The 6,000-nt window shown below is 40.5% G+C and overlaps 1 protein-coding gene across 1 annotated transcript in view; it reads left to right on the forward strand.

The window, feature by feature from the left end:
- DDX3X (DEAD-box helicase 3 X-linked) overlaps positions 1-5,701 on the forward strand; it is a 29,144-nt gene extending 23,443 nt beyond the window's left edge. The window contains exons 17-18 of the transcript XR_004380845.1: positions 2,332-2,445; positions 5,506-5,701. The gene's annotated coding sequence lies outside the window, so the exon portion shown is untranslated. The remainder of the gene's footprint in view (positions 1-2,331; positions 2,446-5,505) is intronic.
- The last annotated feature ends 299 nt before the right edge of the window (positions 5,702-6,000 follow it).

A 6,000-nucleotide genomic window follows, 5' to 3' on the forward strand; every position in this document is an offset into this window, starting at 1 on the left:
AGTCTCCATGAAATGCCACATTTTGTGAAGGAAGTTTACGTAGGAGTATATAGATGAAGGAGCCCAGCTGGTTCTCGTGTCAGTCTAGACATTTAAGAGCAACGCTCCTGCTGAAGGCAACCATAAAAATGGATGTAAATTTAATGCAGGCATTCCCCTTCTCATCCAGTAAGCACCTTCTGGAAGGGTTCCTGTTAGGAACAGAGAGGCTTCCTGAAAGTCAAGTTAGGAACTGCCTGTGCAGAAAGTGTGCAATATTCAGTTTATCTGAAACTTGTAAGAAACCTTACACCCTGGGGCGCCTGGGTGGCTCAGTTGTTAAGGGTCTGCCTTTGGCTCAGGTGACGATCCCAGAGTCCTGGGATCAAGCCCTGCATCAGGCTTTTTGCTGAGGAGCCTGATTCTGCCTCTCCCACTCTGCCTGATTGTGTTCCCTGTCTCACTGTCTCTCTCTCTGTCAAATACATAAATAAAATCTAAAAAAAAGAAAAGAAAAGAAACTTACATCTTTTCAGTTTCATCTTCTTAAAACTCATCATTGGGAGAGTACTTGGGAGTCTTACTTTCATATTAATTCTCAGCAGGCACTGAACCTTAATGACCATAATGTCCCAGAATTTTAATAACAAAATTTTAATGTCAGTTTTCATCAGGGAACTGTGTCCTTGGATTGTCCTGTGGTGACTTCCTGTAGAAGCTTCTTTAATTGGCATACACTTAGGCAAAGCCGTCTTTTCTACAAGGGGCACGGAAACTGCCGTGTGCAGTTTGTGAGTCTGTTTATTCCATGGATTTCTAAGAGATCTACAATGTTAACAGTATTTCTTGTGATAGGACCTGTGGGGTAGATTTATTTTGGATATCAGTGTCACAGACAGGCTTTGGTTCTAAGGACGTGTTTTTACTTGGGCCCACTCCTAGGAATGAGGTCTGGGGCATTGATTAACGACACCCCTGGTTGAATCTCAGCGTACTCATTTCTCTTTCTCGACTTCTTTCATTTTCTTGCACAGACGTCTGAAACTTGCCTATATGTTTTGGAGATAAGGTATAAACACATAAAGTGAAACTTAACACTCTTTTTTAAGTCTGTTTTGGTGTGTTACCACAGGAAGGAATATCTGGAGATGGGAATTCAGCTTTAACCATGATAATTAAAAAAATAAAAAGAGGGGGCATGATTCAATTTTGACAGCACAGCAACGTGGGTAATCCTATTGATTTCCAGCTTTGGAGTTGGGTGGGATACAACTCAGGTTTTATCTAATTCTATAGGGAAGTTGGGTTTATATTCCCGTCTGTGGCTTTCCAAAAACTAGCTTAAAAAACACTGGATGGCCCTTATAATTGTGTTCTCTACTGGGACAGAGTCAACTCTGTTGTGAATGGTAGTCTCAGTAGGTGGTCACAGCCATACCTTACATGTTATAGTGATCAAGTAGCCAAAGGAAAGGTGTTTTTTAAAGGCATTTAGTTCCAGAAGATCAGGATGTATTTGCTAACAGCTCTGTTGAAAACCCTAAGTAAAGAGAGGAACCGGCATCACCCCTGGCCAGATTCATACTTTGTGTTCCCTTCGATGCTTTCTTCTGTTACCTCCTCATGGAGGAAGTATGGCGTGCTCTTGTTTAGACCATCTAGCTCTACTTTTCTCGACCACTTAGTTCTGTGGTGGCCTCTCACCTATGAATTTCCCTCTCTTCTGGATCATTCCCTTAATGTCACCGATCTCGAAGCCCTGGCTTGATCTCACATCTTTCTCCAGCTTGCGCTTCCATCCGTGTTCATAGCTTTCGGTACCATGTCTTTTTTTTTTTTCCTGGTACCATGTCTTTTAATTAATATTTTACCTAGAGAATACATTGACTTATTTTAGAATCACACGATATGTGAAGTTATGCAATGAAGTCTTATTCCCACCTTGCCCCCATCCCAACCAGTAACCACGTATTACTTACTTGTTTATCCTTTTAGAGGGTCTTTATGCAAAGGGAAGCATGTACGAATATATTTTCTCCTAATTTTTCATAAAAGGTAGTGTGCTACAAGGCGCCTGGCTGGCTCAGTTGGCAGAGCGTGTGAGTCTTGATCTCAGGGTTGTGAGTTCAAGCCCTATGCTGGGCATAGAGCTCGCTTAGGAAAAAATAGCACAGTATGTGGTTCCATACCTTTTTTCTACTCAACAATATATAATGGAAAATTTTGCATGTCACTACATAGAGTCCATTCCTTTTTACAGTTGTGTACTCAGAATGGTCTTATTGTGTGGCTATACCGTAATTATGCAACTATCCTATTGATCGGATGTTTTCTGTCATTTGTTATTTCCAGTAATAACTGCAATGAATGATTAACTTCATACACATAAGTATATTCTTTGAAATTTGGGCACATATGGTCAAGTTCCCCACAGGAGTTGTATCAATTTGCACTGCCATCAACAAGGTACAAGAGTGCTTCTTTTTCCATAGTTTCATATTTGAGTGTGTTGGCAAACTTGTATGTTGGCTAATGTAATTGATCCTGTTTTTTTTTTTTAAACCTGGATAGTTTTATAGTTCTCTTCTGAATGAGCTCAAACACCTTCCCATTATTTAAAAGACTATTTGTATTTCTTTTTCTGTTAACTGTCCATTCCCAATGATCTTTGGGCGATTTTTCTTTTGCGTTATTGGTCTATTTCTTGTGTTTGATTTGTAGAAGCTCTATATGAGGGAGATTAGATCTTTGTTATAGTAGTAGCCAAATAGTTTTTGTTTTTGTTTGTTTTACATTTGGCCATTTGTGTTTTCATGTTGCTTATGGTGTTTTGGTTTTTGACAATACGGAGGATTTAAAAATTTTTTTTATTAATTTATTTGACAGAGAGAGTGACAGCGAGAGAGGGAACACAAGCAGCTGGACTGTGAGAGGGAGAAGGCTGAGCAGGAAGCCTGATGCAGGGTTCGATCCCAGGGACCTGGGATTATAACCTGAGCTGAGGGCAGACACTTAATGACTGAGCCACCCAGGTGCCCCAATACAGAGGGTTTTTAAAAATTGTTTTTTATTAGGTAGCCTCTACGACCAGTGTTGGGGTTGAACTCACAACTCTCAGATCAAGAATCATATGCTGCACTGACTGAGGCATCCTTGGCTTTTTTATTTCTTAAAAACAACATTTACAGTCCATCTGTTTAGCTCTAAAAATTTTTCAGGTTCTTTTGGAATGGTGTTGATTTACAAAGCGACTTAGGGATAATTGACATATATGATGACTCTGGTCAGGTTGTCTTTTTGTAACTTCAGTAATGTTTTTAGAGTTTTCTTTGTATAATTTTTGCACATTTCATGTGAAATTTATTCCTATGTGTTTTATGTTATTTGTTGCTATTATAAATGAGGTATCTTCTTTCTTTAGATTTTCTAGCTGGTAATTATATATAGGAAAGCTGTTGATTTTTGCATATTTTATTTTCTGCTACCTTACTGAATTCTCACATTTTTTATAGTAGTTTCTTGGTTGAGTCTCCTGGTTTTTCGAGGTATACATGTACAAATAATAATAGTTTTACTTTCTCCTTTCCAATTATTAGACCTCAAATTGGGGGAGGGTGGCACTACCCAGATGTTTCTTTCTTTTCTTTTTTTCATTGCAGAAATGGTACTATTTATGAAAGACAAACTATAGTATATACTATAAAAAAGATACACTATATTAAAGATATCCCCTATTAAAGATATACTGAAATCACTCGAATAATACATAAAGTAATTTTATCTGTTCCTTAAAACTATACTATTGACCTCTAATCCATTTTTCTTGTCCAGTTGCCTCAAGTTAGTGTCTCCACTAGAATGTTAAAATAAGAATTGTGAATTCTTTGGGTGTTTGCCATTAAGCATGATGCTAGAATAATATTAGCTAAGGGTATCAGTCTGTTCAAATTTTGAATTTTTATTGAGAATGGGTGTTGAGCTTGTCACATGCCTTTTCAGCCTCCGCAGAAACGATTACATGTATTTTTCTCCCTAGATTCATTAATATACTTAATATATTAATATACTTAAGCATACTCTCTAGATTTATTAATCTCCTTAGCTCTATTAATATATCTAAATTTATTTTAAATATAAATTACTATAATATACATAAATTTTAAGAGATTTTATAATATTCAAATAATGGGGTACTCGCCACCATCTGAACTTAAGAACTGAAAGGTGGTGGATAACAGTAGATACTTGTACCTTCTCCTTCCCTTTCCCTGACCTCTTCTGGGTCCTTTCCCCACTTCCTTAAATGGTTAGATCGTTCACGCACTCATTCAGTTCAAAGGCTTGGAAGTCATTCTTTTTTTTCTCTTTTTCTCCTTCCCCTCATCTGCAAATCTCAGATGCTCTGCTTCCAAACCTGGCCACTTCACCACCCCCACTGCTAAAGTCCAAGTTAACTTCCTTTCTTTCTGGAACTACTCTAACCATCTCCTCGCCTGACCTTCCTGCCACCATGATGCCTTATAAGACCACCTGACTTGGTTCCTCCCTGCAGCTACGTGTCCCCCTCATACCAACCTCCTTTCCCTCCCTTAGCCGTGCCAAGTTCCTCCTTTCTGCTCCAACTTCCTTTCTCCTCACAGCAGTCTCCTGCTCATTCAGGTCTCACCCAAATGTCGCCTCTTCAGAGAGGCCCTCCCTGACATTCTTAGCTAAGGGCTCTAATTAAAGTACCAGGGAAGCCCGCAGGGAAAGACATGCCACTTCTGACAGGGCCCCGAGCCAGTCTCTTGCCTATGAAAGGGAGAACAGGAGCTGCTGAGGCTGATGACTCTTCCTCGGCCCCCTCCTTTCCAGCTTCTGAGGGTCAGCTTCCAGAGGGCTGGGTTTCCCCTCTCTCCCGGCCACTAGATGTGGTTCCCTTGATGCTCCTGTACCAAGGGCCGTCCTCCCCTACTGCCTTCCTGCCATGGAAGGATCTGTAGCACCAAACCACATTTACTCCCTGAAAGTAAGATGCTGTCTATTTAAAGGGCCATTGTATGATTCCATAGTTTCACTGGACATATCACCAATAGTAAACTGTCACGACAGGCACAAAAAATAACGCCTTGCCCCTGCCTCCCAGTCCTTCCACTTGTCCACCAGGGCAGGATTGTAACATCTCTCCTACCGTGATCTGAGATTGGCTCGTTGTTTCTGAACATGGCTCCTGTCTGCTCTTCCTTCCCTTCCTGCTGCCTTCCGCCTGGACCCCCGATGTGGTTGCCTCTCTGCCTTTATTCTCTCCCTGTCTGTGACAGATACTCCTTTCCCGTCTCCGTTCCTAACAGAACCCCACTTGGGTTCAGGATGGACATGCTTCTCTAAGAGTCCTTGGCTCCTTAATCCCCCTTCCTCTAGGGCAGCCTTGTCTTTCAATTCTGGTCAATGAGGTGTAGGTAGAAGTCTCTGGGATGGACGGGTGGCCATTTCCAAGGGAAACCTCATAAAAAGCCTTTCAGATCTGCTATTTTTTTTCTCTCCTAGAACTTGGAGCCTCACACCCAGGGGTGCAGGAAGTGTTCTGTGACCAGAAAGACTAAAACCATATGCTGACCATAGTGGAGTAGAAAGATTGAGCAAACCTACATCATGGATGACCCTGTGATGCCAGTACCCCAGCCTGAGCTGTCTTCCCCGATGCCTCTCCTTCCATAAGAAAAATAAATCCCTGTGCATCTCACTTTCCTTCCTTTGGGCTGTTTATTCTTATAACTCTTTGGCAGGTTTAAATTTTTTTCTAGATAAAATATTGGGAAGCAAATGAACCTATAAAACTAGAGGGAAAGGGCAGCTCCAATCAATCATGATACATACATATTTTTACATATATTTTCCATCATATGAGAGATCTGCATGACCCCTTGGCAAACACAAAATTTCTTGTTTTACGACTTTAACTGAATATTTTATTTTTACTGTTAAAAAAGACAACACACACACACACACACACACACTCTCTCTCTCTCTCTCTCAGGAATA

Source organism: Lontra canadensis, unplaced genomic scaffold (assembly GCF_010015895.1).
Source record: "Lontra canadensis isolate GAN:19392208 unplaced genomic scaffold, GSC_riverotter_1.0 scaffold131, whole genome shotgun sequence".
NCBI classification, from domain to species: Eukaryota; Metazoa; Chordata; class Mammalia; order Carnivora; family Mustelidae; genus Lontra; species Lontra canadensis.